Here is a 20,433-nt window from a genome sequence, read left to right as displayed (position 1 = left end):
TGTGCCATAAAATGGTTCTGCCCAGTAGGTAGCGTCACATAATTGATATCCAGGTTCGAAGCACACTCCGCGCTTATAGCGAAGTTTCAGTGTTGTTTAACCGCCTCCCGTGCAGCAAAATAATTTAATGTGTACATGACGGGGATGTAATAAATGAATAAACATATCTCTTTGTAGATAGCTAGAGAGAATGCAAAAATTCTTCAAGCATGCTTCTATCTTAGTGCAATGTAACATTTGCTCCACCCCGTCAAAAAGTCATTGTGCCATTGTCTACGTGTCTATGCAGTAGTTTTTCTTCATGGTGGTAGTATGCGGAGGACATGGCTGGGTGCTAAGGGACAGGAGCTGCCATTTTTGTAACTTCGGCTATTCTGTTAAGAAAGAAACTGAACTCATTGGAACCCTTATAACATGGACCCTTATGACCTAATCGTAAGCTTTAGAGGCACGTTCTAATAAATTGGTTAGTGGAGAGCTCAATACGTTTGCGCTAATGTGAACTTGAGCATTCGACTTCAGCGTTGAAATACTAAATCGACGTATTCCAGTTCATTTCGGAGAAAACAGCGAAACGTCCAGCTAGGGGGGGGGGGGGGGGGGGTGCTTGAAGTTCGCCTTTAAGGCCAACCTGGCATAGGCTACAGCCGGCATATAAAGTCCTGCTTTAACCAGGCCGCATGAAAGTACATACTTGCGTGGCTCAGGATTAGCGTGTACGACTCGGCATCCAAAAGCACTGAAATGTTTCCTAATCCGCTTTCCCACCTTAAATGGGCCACCTGAGTTGGCAGCTCATCCGATATTTTTGATATTGGTGTTTTTTTTTTCTAAGGCGAGCAGGAAATCGAAGTCTGTGCTCGGCCATGCCAACCGCCAGCGATCACCTGCCAGCGCCGTCACGAACATGGATTGTCGCTCACAAAAACGACACTGACGTTGGATTATGGGCGCAACGAGACCTTAATAATACAGCGTTAAACTCCCACCTGTGCTACCCCACAGCGATAGGAGACGCACCACAGACCTTGCTAAGAGTAATAGTGACACATAGTCTAAAAGCACTTGCTGCTGGGCTAGTTGGTTTTCGTCCATAATTAAAATAGTTTAGGGCGCAAAAAACAGACAAACACTGTTTTTTGCGCCTTAAAATATTTTAGTTATGAATAGTGACACATGTTGCTCCAGAGACATTAGGTAGATACCCCAGGTCAAGCAAATTGTAATCGTGCAGAGTATTTGATAAGAAGTAGAATAAAAATAACCACATGCCAATCGTGTGAGGCGAACCAACAATCCACACATCTTGCGTGGCGTGTTCTACCCCTGAGCTATGCTCACGGCTGTTCAATTTTCTATTTGTAAGGCGTTTACGTTACGTGTTACCTATTCATCACAGTGTTCGCCAACGCCAGCCTCGTAAATAGTAGCGGAACATCCTACGTCTGGTTTTAAGGAGAACGTTAAGTCTATCTTGACATAAAGGGCAAATGTTGACCTGAGCGATACTTCAAGGCTGGCCGATTTTAGGCATTCGTTAGAATAATATCAGCAAACAAGTGTAAGGAAATGAGGGCCTCGTTAGGACACACATACAAAGGGAGCCTAGAGCTTCTACAACACGAAAGAAAGATTCGTGGAATGATATTTTTGTTTATAAATGTGAGCTATTATTGTAATCATAGAGGATGGCTGATTAAGAAGTACAAGACCAAACAATCACAAACCGCCGGCGTAATACAAATCCACGGCCTCGGAATTTCGCATATAGAGCCCTTCCACTGAGGTGCGGCGATGTCCGTTCAATCTCCTACTTTCTTGAGCATTTCAGCATTTTTGTGATGAGTAACCTATGTATAGCATGTTGAAATGTCTAAGGAAAATATAAAAAAAAAATTAAAACTCTAAAGCAGATTTCCCTGTATAACTAATAAAGGCACTGCGAAGCATGACAATAAATATGAATAGCACATTCTCGCCGCATTATGTTTTAAGTCTCAGTCTGATGAAGGGATATACGTGCTTCCCACAAAACAATTCGATTGTTTGTGAGCTGACTTCGAGGCTTGAATGCATGCCATAAAGAAGAAGCGAAGAAACCACGTGTAGCTGCACACAAAGTAATTCGGATAATGAGACATAGAGAAATCTCATTACATGACACAAACCAATCTCAGCTAAAAAAAATCTGCTTCGGCTCGTCGACGATATAGTGATATGGGTTTTGCAAGCGACAGCGATTTCCGGCTGCCACGTAGATAAAATGAGCATGCTAAAGTGAACCGCCAAGTCATGTTTCTCCAGGTTTCGTGGCAGAATGCATAAACTCGCCATGTACTTTTGTAAACATCACTAACTGCCTGTGTTCTTTTTATCAGAAGCAATAATTTATTTCTACAGCGTACCTTCAGCGCGAGATATTCAGTTATTGCAAATTAAGACAAAGCTAACAAAGTTGCAACAAATGTAAACAGTCATGGGCATGCAGATTACATGGTCTGGCACTAATTAAATAAAACTTCTGCCGTTTGGTCGAGCCTAACGGGGTCATGACAGCTAACATTTGGACATAAACTGATTATTGCATTTTACTTCACATGCATGAAATTAGAAGCCCTGAAATTTGAGCTTACTCTATAAAGTAAATATTTTAAGATGTTTTTTTTTTTACTTTTTCAAAAGCAGCTTGCTGGTCTGGCAACTGCTGGCCGTTGATGCCACAACGCATATTTTCCCCATGTCTTCTGCTAGAAAGGGCTGAAAACCTTAATGTGGAAGCATAAACATTGGTCCAACACGCGCGAAATGTCGGTGTTATAAAAATACACAAGCTGCAAAACAATACCTACTTCAAGACAACGCAAATGCAATTCACCGCAAAAACAAGATGCTTATTTACCAAAACTGCAAATTCTATGGCTTCTGGGAACGTCAAGGCACTGAATGAGAGAGCAAACTGCACCTTTCAAAATTTGTACAACTCTGCATACAAGTTGCCCGGACTATGTCCCATAATGCCAATTACATGCGACGGCTTAAAGACAATCTGCAACTGATAAGCGCTTTAGTGTTTAGTAAATTCACCAAAGTATTTTCCCAGATTTGAACTATATCTGTAAACACCAATATATGCAGCAAAGAGTACCAGACAGCTCCATGTCTATTGCCCAACACATCCAACAGTAACAATGCCCTGGAATCTTGAATTCCTTCACTCGTTTTAGAGAAGGCTTACTTCTGCCTCAAGAAGATGTTATTCGAAACGACGACAAAACTAACTTCTCTCACGAGACATTGTTAATCGGACATTGCTCTCAAGTAGAATACAAGAAACTACAGGTTGCCTGATAATATGACAGCAGGTAGAAGATCTCCGTAGTTTTCCAACTTGTGCATCATAACATTCATGAAGACGAGGAGCAGCCCGTGCAAAACGGAGGGAAAAACAAAGATAGCTGCTGATTTATTTTTGAGAGATGAAATGGTACTAATATGCGCTAGCACATCTGCGCATCGCATAGCTGTGTTCCTCTTGGTTAGCTCTGCATATGTCTACTAAGTTTCGTCATCCTTGACTATTTAATTTTGCTTGTCTTGTTCATCTTTGTTTGGCGTTACATATTCTTGCATTTTGGTTTTTGCTACTTTGTATACTTTGCTACCGCTTTTCTGACCTGAATAAACATGACGTCTTTTTTATTCAATGCGCGTACCATTTTTACTTCGGACCTGTAGTAAATACAGGCGCACAAATTGAGTAGTGATCCAAGGCAATTTTTACGTTATACCATATTCAGGATGTCAGCTCCACATACTATCCAGCCACTGCAATCATCGCAGTTGCATATAATATGCCATTAGGTCTTCGAATGTCGTGAACATTGCCTCTACACCGGTAACGTCAAGTAGAATATGCAATAAAAATGGAATCACACACGGTCTTAATGATGATATATAAGCACGTCTTGAACTAGGTACTTATCATGAATATAAGAATAAATTGGGGTGAAAAATACCGGAGCAGCAACTATTCTTTGAAGAGCGGCTACAGCTATCTCTGAGTTTGGAGCAATACGCAGCCTAATGCTATCAACAGCAATCTTCTTTTTTGGCCTCAAGGCCGTCTAACTGCTAGTTCTGCGTGACGGTCTGTTCCCTGCTGCTAGTCACGCCAGCCAAAAGGATAGCAAAGCAGCTAGTCGTCCAGACTGCCAGTACCGGCTGGCGAGCGCAGTGTGACATTGCCGGAGTGTTACGATAGAAAGAGCTTGTTTGCGAACTGACTTTCCGAACAATCAGTGCTAGGGTATTAAACTGCATTGCTGAACACCCTAAATGCACCCGTGTAAAGGTTGTCAAAAAATAATGATCGCCACAGCCATTAGCTCCCCAGCGCCACCTTCGGTACATGCGCTGTTGAAAGAGGAAGAGCCAGGGATATCTGTCGCCATCACCACAGCATCTGACGGTAAAGATGCCTAATATCTACAACAATTTATATCCAACCTTAGGAGGTGTGCTGTAATATCATGTGGGTTTCACATCCTGCCGGCCTTGTTCTTGCCGTAGTTCGGGGAGACACTAAGTGAGCTGCTGAAGGTGAACTAAAACCTGCTGCCGGTCTTACAGACTTATCTCAAAATCCTGTAGCATCCACATAGAACACGTATACGCAACTCAAAATATCCCTCAAAACATTGGAAGGAGAGATTGATCCGCTAGAAACATTCACCAGAAAGTGCATTTCCAATCGGTCCTTGTTGGGGAAATTGACCGAAAGCTTCTTCAATCGCATTTCACACACACATCACATGTCACATGTCACACATCACATGTCACACAATCACATGTCACACAATCACATGTCATACAGCCTGTTACACATAAAACACCATACGTAAGCTCGGAAGGTAGCACTGCCAAAGCAAGAACCTAGAAGACCGACGTTGGCTGTTTGACCAGGCCTGCGATTACGCAGAATCTGAGTGGTTCCTGGAAAACGGGCTTCTACTATCAAATTTACCAGGATCTGTATTGATATATGATATTTTTATTATTTCATTCTTTAGCTAATCGACTTATTGAGTCATTCAATATTCTTTAGGTAACAAACGCACATGATTATAGAAAACTGGCATAACCATATATTTTTGTAAATGTTTATTTCTTAAGAGCAGCATAGTTCACTTAGTTTTAAATGTGAGAGAAAAGCAGAGATACTTGAATGTAAAATTTAGTGTCCCTCATTTATTTCAATCTTTAGTTGAGTCGAAACACCCTTTAAAGTACGCTCGCACCCGCAGCAGCTCAAGTGCGCGAATATTTATCATGGGCGCACCATCATTCATCAAATGTTCACGTTAATTCAGTAATAAGCAAATCTGTCAACTGTCGAACACATAGTATAAACAGCTTTTATCCTAGTTTTCATGCTATGTTTGAAGTTACGGCGGTAACCAGGCTACTATGGCAAGTTTTCAAAGCGCTTATAATAAAGCTAGAACATTAAAATTATAGCAGCCTACTATAATGCATATATACATATCTTATAGAGTAATACCATATTAGAGAAGCCTAAAGTAAGTTTCGAAAATCATTTTCTATCGTGATTTTTCTGAGATGACCTTTGTTCCGATTTCGGCATTGTGTATACTGCTATCCACCGCTGTAATCGAGTGAGTACAATTAAATCAGTATTGACATCAGAATTTATACATCGAAATTTTACACGTGCTTACTTCAACGCTTGTGGGAACAGAACATAAGTATGTGCAAAGTATACTAGGGTAAACATATAGAATCGACCGCCGATACCTGAATTCAACAAGCTGCGATTGGGCTGCGACCACCAAACCGGATGAGAGTACAGCGTGGTTAAAGATTAGAGGAATGCGCCAAATGAAGCGTTTTCATAAAAAAATTTATTTTTTGGGGCAGCGTATACAGCTCGTTCGGTAGGAAAGGTTTCACCATTATCGTTACCCTGAATTAAAAAAACGTGTCTTAAATTTGCCGACGATTACGTTACTTCCTAATGCGAAATTTGAGCGCAACTCATCAGTTGTTTCAACCTTGTCGATTGATTGAGGCAACGATTTTGAGCAAGACAAGCATGCACAACTACAGACAATTATATTATTTTTCACACATATTGCTTCAAGAAACACTCCACTAACAGTTCTTGACTGCCACGAAGGAAGCTTTGTGGTCGGAGAAATGAAGATGATAATAATGATGAAAACATTTATTGACATTGGCTTAGATTAAGGGAAGGCTCGTCGGCTCTATAGTCCGGGACATCGTTGGTAAAAGCCGCTGTCCGTGCTCTTCCGACGAGGGCTCGTTGTTCCTCGAGGTCCGAGCTGGACAGGGCTGCCTCCCAGTCTTCCCACGTTGGCTGATTTATTACATCAATACTGGTATTTTGTTGACAAGCCCATACCATATGGTATCAGTTTGCCTTCTGGCCACAAACTTTGCACTGCGCCGAAAAAGATTCGGGCTCAATGGCTCAATGGCGTGAAGTGTTGCTGGATTATTAAATGACATAGTTTGTAACCTTCGAACGTGACACTCTTCTGATTTACTAAGCCCCTTAGCGGGATTCGGGAATGTCTGCATTTCAAGGCGCAAATACTGTAATGTCTCTGAATACGTTGTTAACGGAGAGGGGGAGCCTAAATCAGCAAGGGAGGGCGTAGAAGGATTTTGAGGAAGAAAAGCTCGCATCGAAGCGTGTGCGCTCTCGTTTCCTTCAACTCCCTGGTGACCTAGTACCCATATTAGCTCCTTCTGTGCAACTGAAGTCCTACATTGACTCAGAATTTTGCATGCTAGCGGCAGGATTCTGCCGTGCATATAGTTTCTATAAGCTGCCTGGGAATCTGTAACTGTGTATTTAGATGCGGAGTGCGTTTCGGCTAGGGCTATCGCCACTTCCTCCATAGCCTGCGTTACGAACTGAAAGCCCGTCCACGACCTGCATTTGGTGCACCACTGATATTGTTGATATCCCCGCTACATTACCCGCAGCGTCCACGAAGAAGGCTCCTTCTTCTCCTGAATAAGATTCGTTCAACTTTTTGCTTCTCGCCACTCGTCTAGTATGGTGATGCTCCGGGTGCATGTTTTTGAGGAGCGGAAGCGTAAGGACTTTGTTCTTCCACTCTTGAGGTATATCTTGTCTCCTTGCCACTTGTCGTGGAAAGCAAATGTTCAAATTTTCTAAGACACTGCGACCAGTCTTGGTTGTGGCCAATCGCATTACGTGGCTTGTAAGATGCGCTAAATAGTTTATTAGCCGTATTGTGCACCCCCAGTTGTAGCAGACACTGCGTAGATGCATTCATGGGTAACCTGAGCGCCTTCTTGTAAGCAGTTTAATGATAACATCCAGGTGGTTTAGATCGGTTTTGCCCATACGAAGGTACGGGGCCACGTACACTATACTGCAGGTGATAAAGGCCTGTATTAGCCTAAGGGTATCTTTTTCTTGCATACCGTTCTTCTTGGCTGCGATCCGAGATAGCATACGGATGACCTGTTCGCATACTGTTCGGAGCTTGGTGATCGCTGCTGCGTTCATACCCTTGTTGTTAATAAGCAGTCGCAAAACCCGCATTGTCTCCACCTCGGGAATACGTGTATCATGGACCGATATTTCCAGCGGTGCAGTATCCCCCTTCCCGCGCAGGACGAGGAGCTCCGACTTGTCCTGCGCGGGAAGTTCCCCTCACACAGTTCCGCACAGGCTGCGAATATTCTGTTATACATAGTTACTATATAATGTTTGCCAGCGTTTAATGTCATGTCCGAAAATAATAATTAGGCCAATGCGATAATTAGTCGTTAATTACAATAGCTGATTCCGCATTTTGTTCCTTTCGCCTCCAAGCAATTGTGTACCGCCGTGAAGCCAACCAAACGGGCACTACTGCTTCATTGCGTCATTTCTCGTGGAGACAGTGTGTCACATTTTTGTTTGCTATGCTGTGCAAATCTGTTCTTTGATTTTTTTATTTATATCTTGCTGTTGCCGGTACCACTGTCGTCAATGTAACGCGTGATCTGAGTGGTACGCCCGACATGATATTCCACTCAGATCCCACCGAAGGCTCAGAAAGCGCAAACCGTTTTTTTTTTTTTTTTTTTTTTTTTTTTTCATACCGTGCGGCGACCCGTGGTTCACACCCAAATACAATGGTTGTTGTGCATACGCCGCGAAAAGCACATTTAAAGAGGAGAAATGATAGGTAGGATAGTCTCTTGAGCCTTTGTTTGCTACCTAGAAAGAAATTCACCACATTCATAATTTTTTATTGTATTGAGGAAAACTACCATACCACACTAGTGCAGAGACTTCTAGAGTATTTCACTAGGGGCATTTTTGTGATTCTTCTGCAGCGGCGATAACTTATTTTCATTGGGACAGCCGACGTAATCACTCCTCGACTCTTTCCAGTCTCACTCATCGATCCAGTATGGCTTCCTGCAAAGATGACGTATGGCTTCGCTGCACAACTTGGTTGCTTATGTGCACCTTCGCGCAACACTTCCAAAGCCTATTTAGCCTATGGACTAAATCTGGTTCTCTGTAAACATGTCACTTCGTCCAAACCCAGTCGGAAAAAGCTACAGAAAATTCTCTGTTGTGACAAAATTTTTGTGCGGTTTTTAATGAGAAACCTGTTTGGCAACAGACCGTTCTGTAGTAATGTCATAAATTTTTGTAGTTACAGCAGATAAATGCTGCAGCAGGCACACCCCGCTGAGTATATGTGGGCAGAAGTATCGCTAATGCAACTATCGGATAGCTTATACGTATTACATATGCCTCTAAAGAGGCCTTGCCTCATTATTTTCACCTTTCCCTGAACCATCGTCTTCTCAAATCTTCCCCTACACTTGCGTGATGCGAAGTTAAGCGAAAGGTTGGCGTTTCGGTCTCTAATTTCCTTCTGATCATTCTTATCTTCTTTTTCATCTTTTTGTCCAGATTCTCAACATTTAGAGCCTGCTCCCGCGCCGGTCATTGACACAGTGTTCAGTTTGTCGAACATATTGTTACGGGGATGTACTTAATGTAACAGCACAGTGATGGGCTGAACTCGACGCTGAGACTTCAGTAGCCGTGCAGTGTCCACTCTGTCAGTGTCGTCCTCTTTCTCAACGCTTTGTCGTGCCCGTGTTCCTCGGTCATCGTCTTCGTCAGTGAGCGCATTACTTTGGTCCCGCGTTTCCAGGTAACACTACCCCCCTCGGCAAAAGGCAACGTCCCGGTGCGTATTAGGCGTGCGATGTGGAGGGGGAGTAATATGGCTTTAGGCGGGCGACATGTACGATTTCGGAAGTGGGTGTAGCAGTCGCTGACTTTGTGTGGAGCGGTGAAATCTCATAGGTCACGTCGGTCACTGGGCGTTGTACACGGTAAGGACCTGTGTAGTGGGGCAGAAGTTTTTGACACAACCCCACACAACGGCACGGAAGCCAGAGCAACACCAGAGATCCGGGAGGGTAGTGCACATCGCGGTGGTGAGCGTCGTAGCGGCGTTTTTGAGCTTCTTGAGAGATGGTGAGATTGTTACGAGCAATCTGGCGAGCAGCGTCGGCTCGGGCGATGGTATCGCGAGCATAGGTTGTGACGGGGCCAGCGGCGGGAAGCAAAGTGTCGAAAGGCAGTAAGGGGTCTCTTCCAAAGAGAAGATAGAATGGAGAGTACCCAGCAGTGTCATGACGCGAAGAGTTATATGCAAAGGGGACAAATGGCAGACTAATATCCAAGTCGCGATGACTGTCGGATACGTACATTGCGAGCATATCGGTGAGTGTGCGGTTAAGACGCTCCGTAAGGCCGTTCGTCTGAGGGTGATACGCAGTGGTGAACTTGTGCCGAACGGAGCAAGAACGAAGTATTTCCTCAACAACTCGGGAAAGGAAACAGCGGCCATGGTCGGTAAGTAGTTGACGGGGAGCACCATGGTGTATTATGACGTCGTACAAATGGAAGTCAGCAACGTCTGCGGCGCAGCTGGTTGGAATGGCGAGAGTGATCACGTACCGCGTGGCATAATCGGTGGCCACAGCGATCCATTTGTTTCCTGACAAGGACTCGGGGAAGGGCCCTAGGAGGTCAAGGCCAACACGAGAAAATGGCTCAGTCGGGATAGCAATCGGCTGCAGGTGTCCAGGTGGCAGCACAGAGGGTTTCTTCCGGCGTTGACAGAGGTCGCAAGCGGCTACATAACGTTGGACAGAGTGGTAGAGTCCAGGCCAGAAGAAACGCCGGAAGCACGCGGTCATATGTGCGTGAGAAGCCAAGATGACCAGCTGTAGGGGTGTCTGCATTCGTCCGAGAACGGCAGAGCGTAGGTGTTGGGGAACGACCAGCAAGTGCTCAGCGCCATCAGGCCGCATGTTGCGGCGGTATAGCGTATTCCCATGAAGGAAGGACAGGGCGAGGGAGGAGTCACGGCTGTGTGTGCCGAGGCGGTCGATAAGAGAACTGAGGGTTGGGTCAAACCGCTGGTCGTCAGCTATTTGGGAAAAGTACGATATAGAGAAGACACAGGGGTCCGACTAATGGTCAGTAGAGGAAGGGGGATCGACGGGATAACGGGACAGACAGTCTGCATCCTGGTGGAGCCGACCTGATTTGTATACAACAGAAAAGGTATACTCCTGCCAGCGCAGTGCCCAGCGGCCGAGGCGGCCAGCAGGATCCTTGAGGGAAGAGAGCCAACATAAGGCGTGGTGATCGGTAATTACAGTGAAGAGTCGGCCAAACAAGTAGGGTCTGAATTTTCCAACGGCCCAAACGAGAGCCAGGCACTCCCGTTCCGTAATAGAATAGTTTTGTTCTGCTGGTGACAGGAGACGACTGACAGGCAATAACGCAATGTTGGCCGCGTTGTCGCTGTGCAAGAATGGCACCAATCCCGTGACCACTGGCGTCGGTGCGAAGTTCCGTTGGGGCAGACGGGTTGAAATGGGCCAACACAGGAGGATTGGTGAGAATAGCGATAAGGGTGGAGAAGCCCCACATGAGAAGGGAATGTGCGCGGAACACCACTCCTACCACACAGTTCGCATATGGGAACCCATGTTGTTTGTTGCAAATCCCGCCAGTACACCCAGTGATGCATATAGGCAAGACTTCGAGAGCTTGTTACGAGCAGTAAACACCAGGGGCACATTGTGCTTGCCCGCTTTTTTTAATGTTGTGGAATAAACGGTGTACATATGGCACTGCCTTGGAAGAAAGGGGCTCAGCCGTTTTTCTTTTTTGCTGGTGCCTTTCTTTTTTTTTGGCAGGATGACCTCAGCTACAGCTACAGTTGAGGATGACCGGTCTAGGAACCCTGCTGCAACGAGCCTCAAAACTTGATCATTCAGACTTTCTTGCATTTTGGATTGCATTTTGCATTGCGAGGAAACAAGAAAATGCCTATGAAAGAACTTTATAACAAAACATAGACAAGGACAAGAAAGGCGAGACACACGCACAATTGTCTATGTTTGGACTATAAAATCCCTACATTAAGATGAACTTCCAACTCGCCCAACGGGCAATGTTAAGGCCTATGAAAGTTTGTATTTTTCATATTACATGGCTTCACTTCACATTGTGTGAACGTATGACACACAGGATGCGCCGAGACTTCTACTTATGGTAAGATAGTAACCGAGCACGGGACCCTTGGATTCCTATTCATACACGGATCCCATAGAGTAACAACGTGCCTCCGGCTAGTTTTATTTGGTTGGTGGCCATGCAGCCAGTTGATAGTGAGATGTCACGAAAGCGCTTAACTTGGCATAGGCTGCTAACATAGGTCACAGGTTTGAGAAGCGAACCGAACTTAAGGCGAACCTTGGATACTATCCAGGCACACACTCCTTTCTCTTGCACACCCGTCCGCACGGGTTGTTTAAAGCATGTGCTCTCTCTCATAACCTGGCAGTCAGACCTGTACACTGATGAATACAGGGCAAATCATAATCATCATCATAATCACTAATGAATACAAGCCAAATCAGAAAGTACACGTTAAGGGTTGAGTAAACAATTAAGTTGCAAAGTTGGTATGCGTAGACGAGCATCGGCATGAATGGCTGCAAACGTGCGGGATTAAGCATAACAAAAATGAAAGCGCAAAAAAAAGAGCACAATGAAGGAAGAGACCATACAGCACAAGCGCCCCGGGGAAAGTCTGCAAGTATTTTTTTCCGTCAAGACACGTAAATTAGAGATTCCTTTTCGCTGCATTGGGACTGAAAGGAATTCTTGGCAAAAGGTTGAATATCCCTACATGCAAAAGCAGCTGTCAACACTATCTATTTCTGACCCTTTCCTAGCTGCGAATGTTGATGTAGTCGATGAATATTTAAAGACTTGCCATGACATGGTGAAAGACAGCCTAGAGGCTCAGTCACCCTGCTGGTAACCACTGGCTATCCTTACTATGTCTTTACCTGTGAATTCCAAAATATTTAAAAAAAAAATAAAAAACAATAACGACTTATCTAAGCAGAGGCACACAATGGGATGGCTATTCTTTCCTATATTCATCTCACATCTTTTACGCTAAAAAATGACGCGGCACGTCATAACGCCGACGTTGTTTTTTCAGCGCAAAACAAGCTCACTACAATTTGGTTGGTTGGTTTGTGGGGTTTAACGTCCCAAAGCGACTCAGGCTATGAGAGACGCCGTAGTGGAGGACTCCGGAAATTTCGACTACCTGGGGTTCTTTAACGTGCACTCACATCGCACAGCACACGGGCACTGTGCTGTTCGGCTCCAACGAAAAGCGGCCGCCGAGGCCAGGATTCGATCTCGCGTCCTTGGGAACATTAGTCCAGTGCCGTAACCACTGTGCCACCCCGGCGGGGCTCACCAGAATTTGTCGTGCAGAACATAACACCGAACAACAAAATATTTGTGCGCGCAAGAAGTGTGGCATTAGGCGTGCAAATTGTTTTATCGACTGCCAAGGTTATGTTGTGTATACTTGATCCCCGTAATATGCCGGGCTGTGTACATCGGCCACACACGTCGCTGCACTAACACGCGCCTCGCTGAACAGCGCAGGTCATTAGAAAATGGAACGGGCACGCACCTTGCACGCCATCTTAAAAAGCACCTCGAGCAAGATGAATCCCTGCCAAGCTCAACTGGAGCAAACTACAATATTCTTGGTTTATCTCGACCAGAGCCCAAGAGAGATCACGGAAGCGTACCATAACGCTACGACTGAAGCATGTATTAGCGATCCATCTGTTCTGCTAACTGAGAAAGAACGTGACTTTTTAGATAATAACAGCTTATCATCTTTTCTGTCTCGTTACTTGGTGTTCCTTTTTCGTTCTGTGGTTTTCGTGAATCCCACGTATTCTGAGCGCGGAATAAAACGTTTTTGTTGCCATTAAGCGTATGTCCTGTGCAGTCTCTTCCTTTAGTGTGCCCGTCTTTTCTTTTGTGCTTTAGTTTCCATTGTGAATATTTTCAACATGACCAACATTTCGCCCTACTTCAGTGCGTGATTAACGCTGCGGCATTATGCCTCTAAAGGCGAAGTTAAAGTGCTTAGAAAGCATAACAACGAACATTTCGCCTTTGAGCAAAAGAACATTTACCGTACTCTCCAAACAGAGAGCGGTATGTAATCTCTATCATCAAACACGAAAAGAGAATCAGAACCCCAACGCGCCTTTCTAATTCCCATCACGAAACAGAAGCAAGGCGCCTCGATGCCGAAGACCTTTTTTTTCTAAACATCAAATTATACATTCCTGACCGTGCACATAGAAAGCCGAAAATTATAGCTAGACTTCTAGGCGCGTTTTCATGTCGTATTTGTACTTAAGACTTATTTTACATATTTTTCTTGCTATTAAATGCACCAGCATATATCACGAATGTATTTACCTTCCAAATTAATAAAAAAATGAATTTCGAGAAAAACATTATCCTGCATTGATTAACATGGTAAAATATGTGAAGACACGTCGTTGTATCCCTTATTCGGAATTTAGTGAGCCGATAATTTTCATCATACCACAGCTGGTCGTGTCGCAGCAGGTTTTATTTTTTTTTTTTCGTGACGCACCATTTTTTACTTCGTGTGTATTTGGCACCTTGTTTTTCGTATTTCACCGCAGTCATTTTCGATGCCACCGATACGCATACTTCCATGGGGGAAGGCGTGAGATTTGAATTGTCCACTGACTTCGGCTTCGGGTCCATACAGTTGTTGCCTAACAAAACGTGGCTCACGCGGCTCCATTGTCTATACCCTACCGAGCGCAACTACCAAAAATGTGGCCACGAGAAACAAAATTATTGCCTCTAAAGGCACCCGTGAATAGGCGATATGCCTTAAAGTTTCACACTAGCATAGGTTTTATAAAAACCTAGAATACGCTGGCATTACAAAACAATGGGAATGTAAATTAGGAATTTTCGAACTATCGAAAACCATACGGACCATTCAATTAGAGAAATAAATGCATTTGCTTTGAGCTCTACATTTCATCACCGAATTGAATTATGCTGTACCTAAGTACTACATAGCCCGCTTACGTTTGGAGCACACGCTCTCGAATACGTAATTCATAGAACGAGCAGAAGTATACAAGTTTAATATGCAGGAAAATATTTCTCTTGAATTTATAGTGTATGCAGTAGCCCAAAATTATGTTCTCAGGCTCCTATACCGAAAACTATTTAATTTTGCACTCCCTTGTAGATGACAAACAAAACACCAAATTTCTTCCGTATATTTTTGCACTCAACCTTTTTCCACTACTATCGCAATTTTGGGAATCGTAAACAACCAATACAACGCTGCAAGTATAATTTGCTCATTTTGAAGAAATGACTGAGATCTTGGGTAGGTTTTTATATCGAGATGTTTCCCTGCTATAACATAAAAGGATCAAGCGAAAAGCTCAAAGCGTTGCAAGGTTACAAGTTACCACATATTGTTTTTTGAAGGTAGGAAGACAAATGTTCACTTTATATTCAATAATTCCTGTAAACTTGCCTTTATAGTCTCAGACAAAACACGTATTTTATTCATTTCATCAAAAGAATGCGCCAAGAAAGAAATATGTGCAAACTAATAGGTTTCCTACAATCAAGAAAAGCTACTCGTAACGTTTCCTATTATTTTAGTCCTCCTCGACATTCGACAGCGTTAGAGGATAAAAACATGTGTTTCAAGGCCACTGTTCATTAAGTCTGATCATTTCATTAGTCTTGTCATTTTTGCCTTTTTTTTTTCCTGCTCTTGAAAAATTATTCCCGATTTTCAGGCATAGCGTAGATAATAGGATGTTATCGCTGCTTTCCAAAATTTCTAGCTAAAGAGCCATTTATTTCAATAATAATGCGCGCCCTTCACATATAGAGGCTGTACTTCGCGATTGGAATTTGCTTTGTTCGCAGGAGTGTTGAAAATAGTAACATTGAATATTTCGTTCACTAATAACTGCACTCTGCTGTGCACAACAATTTGCGAATATATGTGAACCCTGTTAGATATTTTAAGGTTTTCCGAATTACCAGTGCTTATAACAGAAAGATGAAATCGAGGCATACGTGCTGAGGATAGATTTCGACATTTTTTGTAACAATAAAATTACTGCTTACCCATTCCTGCCTCCCTTGAGTGCCTTTCCGCTTTGTTTTCTTTCCAATGCATTTGAGGTTGCGATGCTGTTGCCAAGGTATTTAAAGCAAATTATTTATTCTTGCGTATCTCTTCCTTGCGGCCGCATCTGCACATTGCTTTCTCGCCGTCAATAGCGTCGCTGATTGCACGGAGATGAACTTTGGTACACTCTGCTCAATTTGTGTACTGCTGTGTGCCATGATTGTTGAGTAAGTATTACCTGTTGAGTTATGAGCAAGACATATATAACTTCGTGCATTTAACGAAAGTACAACGAATGCACATTTCGCTGAGCTCCTGCAGCAGTATGATGTTCTGTGCACACGTTATTGCAAAGATAACGTCAGATTTCCAGAGGCCATAAAGCACTCTTCCGATTCGACTCGGGCTATATGAAATGTTTTTCGGAGTCATAGTGCTTTGAGCACTTGCCTCACAGCCTGAGTTTATGAGGTCCGACAGCATTGCCACAAAGATTCTAAGTACTGTCTGATAATTACAAGCTTTCGCCAAGACCTAGCTGTTATCGACTTTTCAGCGGTAAACCGCTTTTACTTTACTCTGAACGACCATTTATGCACGAAACTTCTAAATGCATAATCAGCTATGCTATGAGCACTGAGGCCCGAATCTGGACATTTTAGGCTCGCTCTGCTCATAATGTTAAATATAATGGATCACCAGGCAAAGAAATATTATTGATGTTGTTAAGATCCTTTATAAGCAATAAGACAAACATCTTGTGGCTGATTCTACTGAAGCGTTTATTTACCAGAACCTTGACGATCACGCAGTAGTTCTTCCGTGCTGAATTAGCGGTCAGCAGCCGCACTAGATGGCAATGGCGCATGCTAGTTGAGGCGCTTGTTTTCTGTGGCTAGGGTAGGTGGCGTGAGCCACGCACCCTCCTGGAGACCGGTGTGAAGCAAAGCCACCTAGACAAGGTAGTTTACGTGGCTCTGGCTTAAGGTGTCCTCGTTGCGCCCCTACGTCTCGATGGAGACGGCATGAACGCTATACAAGGGGAGCCATGATATGTTGCTCGTGCCCGGCGTGGCGTAATTGGTTAAGGATTTCGTCTGGTGATCGGAGGAGTAGGTGTTCGATTTTCTGTGGAGGATCATTTTTTTTTTCTTAAAGGTTAAACAGAACATCACTCGTTGGCGGGTAATGGCTTTATTTGGCGACAGGTTGAGTGCGACACCAGCAGACGGCCAGAGGTACAGACGGACGAACACTCATTAGCCTATAAATGTTTTCTCCTTAATGAAAATTCGTGGATTTTTAACCCTGCTAAACCAAATTAAGTGAAGTGGAAACGCCGTTTTGAGTGAAGACAAAACACAGGATGCTGTATCTGTCATCAAAAGTTTAGTTGTTGTACACCTTAGATGGCACCATGGTTAAGCTACATAGCCACACTGTGACCTCAGGCTCGTTGACAGACGTACCTAGGTTGACCTCAGCTGGTGCTTGAAATAGCATAGTTCTCGGTTCGAAAAGCTGAAGTGGCCCCTCAAAAGAACCCTTCAGACAATAATATCGACCGATTCTGATGACTCCATGGTTATTGTCCACTAACTAACGTTGCTTTCTACCTCGTGCTGGAATCGTTCATTTGCATTATGCTGCAGCGTTTTAAGAGTTTTGCAGTTTTTTTTTACAATTTATGGGCTACAAATAGTTGATGTTTTCAAAAGCTTCCTAGGATTTAACCTTTTCTTGCTGCTCCAGTTTTGATCTCATAACATTTCAGGGCCGGCTACGGAGGTCCCATATTTCATGGACATGAACATTGTGCAAGAAGGGTAGGCTCAAAATATATTCTTGTTCTCAAGAAAAACCTCAGGCTTTTCTATGCCGGTGTCAGTGTTGGCGTCGTCGTAGTGAGCGAACAATTATAGGCACTGAACTGGCAGGGGACATCTGACATTGCTAGAGAATTCAATGGTTGTGCGATCTAACGAGATAGAATGATACCAGCAATCTGGGTGGAGCTGCCTAATCCAGATGCTCCTTGGAAGTGGGAAGGTGGCAAAATAATAAGTCCTCCAGTGACCTTGGATGCCCTGTCAGGCATTTTAATCCAAAGCCACACAAACACATGTTTATACTTGCTTATAGCGGGGCTTTATATTTATTTATTTTTATTTTTTTATTATTATTTTTTGTTTGTTTGTTTGTTTGTTTCTAATACCTCAATAACCCCAGGAGTGCGGGGTTTTACATGAGGGGTAGGCTTGACAGTATTATCGCGATTAAAAACCTTTTCAATGGCGGTTCTGAAATGGCTTGGGTTATACCCTTGTTACACGAGCAGAGTTAACCGCGGTTATGCTAACCGCGGTTAAGCGAAACCGTAGTTAGCCCATATTACACGGCGGACCAAACCTTGGTTACGCCACTAACCGTGGTTATCGAGAACCGAGCTTGGCGACCTCGGTTTCGCGTCGTTAACCGAGAAGATGGCGGCGTCCATGGAGGGAGGCAGCGCGCCGACAGCGTCCGCGCCCGTGTTACAAACTTTACCAAGCAATAATTTTTCGACATAAAACATACTTCTCATCGATATCATGTTTCATAACAAATATCGTCTAAATAACGCACATATTTGCGTACAGAATTTCCTTCCACCGAATTGTTGCTTCAGTTCGTCTTTTCCACCCAAGGCCATAACCGAGTAAGGCTACCTATAACCGAGGACTCCGGAGTGCTGAGTAACAACGATGAACGGCGATTTGAGATAACCACAGTTCAGTTCGGTAACCGCAGTTAACTCTGTCAGTCTAACAAAGGTATTAGAGTGAGCGACGATGTCAGCGGGAAGGTCGTTCCAGTCGATGGCTTACAAAAAATGAGTTGAGGTACGTTGTCGTTCGGGCATGGGGCGAATAAACGGCCAAGGTGTGGCTGATGCGACAGGGTGTCCAATGAATCGGCATGATGACTGCTGTGCTAGGTTATAAAGCATGATAAAATTTATGAAATAAACGAGTCTACATGTTTTACGCCGTGCTTGCAAGCTTGAGAGACCGGCATTAGCTTTTAGATTAGTGGCGCTATGATTGCGAGAATAGTCACAGAAGATAAATCTAGCTGCACGGTTTTGTGTTAATTCAATTGTAGATGTCAGGTTTTGAAGATGCGGGTCCCACAATGCGCATGCGTACTCCAATTTGGGTCTTACAAGAGTCACATAAGCTAGATGTTTAACAGGCAAAGGTGCCTGAGCTAAGTTACGCCGAAGAAAGCCAAGTGTGCGGTTAGCATCGTTAGTAACGGATGTAACGGGAGAATGCCATATAAGACACTGGAAATTATGACACCTAAATATTTCAAAAAAGATACCGAGGAAATAGTAGTTCCGTTTAGTACGTAGTTCTACGAAGAATGTCCAGAGGATGTCCAAAGGTTGTCGACGACATGTAGTTGTATAACGTGATAGCTTAGCAACTTAACGCTATCGGGGCGTGTGTTAAAGGCGTAGCTGAAATGTACCCTGTAATAATTTTTTCTAATGGTACATAATTCCAACCGTTGAATTCGTATTTAAAACCTTTTAATTTATAACCGTATTGTTGATTCTTGCTCTTTACATTCTTGGCTTATGTCGCAGGCAATCTTATCAGCTTATCGCGCATTGGTCTATTTCTTATTCCCAAAACAGTGCAGACTTGAGCAAGGAGACCTTTACTGCCCGATTGGTTGTTCATGTGTGCCCGAGAGAGGTGACCACCAATTCGGAATGTGCCTCGACCCTAGCCGCCCGATGCCACCGGGTTTCGGACGGGATGTCAATGGGCCTTCGCCATATGTGGGACGTTCAAGAACGTAACAGAAATGCTGGCACAATAATAAATTAATAAATGTTGTTATGTACAGGAGACGAAAATGTTCGTCTCCTCAACAGCGTTTCAGCCGTATATGCGATGCTTGACAGTGGAGAGGTAAAGAAAGCGTTAGAGTATAAATTTCGAAGAAGTACAATCGACGTCGCTTCTGCACAAAGTTCAGGGCTTTCACGGCGCGAACAGTGCGCGTACCATATTCTTGGAATGTAAAATTCTGTGTCACAGTATGCGCGTCATTATAGCATGTCAAAAGCTTGCATTTTAAATGAGTGCCTGAATGCGCAAATACAGAGCTAGAAAAAAACACTTGGGTACGGTATTATTTCACCCATTCTACCGTTTCTGCGAAGTACTTTTTTCAGCCATAAAGTGTAGTCAATTCGGCGCCCACGAAGACAGAAAGGTACTAAAAAGCGACTAACATTCTTATAATATTCTCACACAGATTTAGATCAGGAGCTCCTAAGTGCTACATGAAATACAAGTAAAACATCCCCTTGCAGGATTACTTTTGGTTATAACGGCAAGTATCAGCCGCCTGTTAAGTTGCAGGGATTTGTAAACGTCAGCCATTTAATTCGCGAAAAATAAGCTCAGATTAGGAATCCTACTATTTCAACAACCCGTAAGACGACTGAAATAACAGACTCTCATGAAGGCGGAAGATGAGTTAATACTAAATATAGGCACAAGTTCTAGAACTCTCAAGAGTTCATTACCTAACGAGCAAATCTAAGGGCAAATCTTGGCAGCTTATCCTTAACAATAATTTTAGAGAATTGCCGGATTAGTTTTGAAATTATAAAGACTTGGTGACAATGTAGTGTCCTTTGTAGTTCATGGGCATTTCCTTACTGAAGCAGCCCTTCATAATGTAACATCAAAGCGAGGCGAACATACAACGGCCG

Source organism: Amblyomma maculatum, chromosome 9 (genome assembly GCF_055883805.1).
Source record: "Amblyomma maculatum isolate TAMU_Amacu chromosome 9, ASM5588380v1, whole genome shotgun sequence".
NCBI classification, from domain to species: Eukaryota; Metazoa; Arthropoda; class Arachnida; order Ixodida; family Ixodidae; genus Amblyomma; species Amblyomma maculatum.
Note: the sequence above shows the minus strand (reverse complement) of the source record.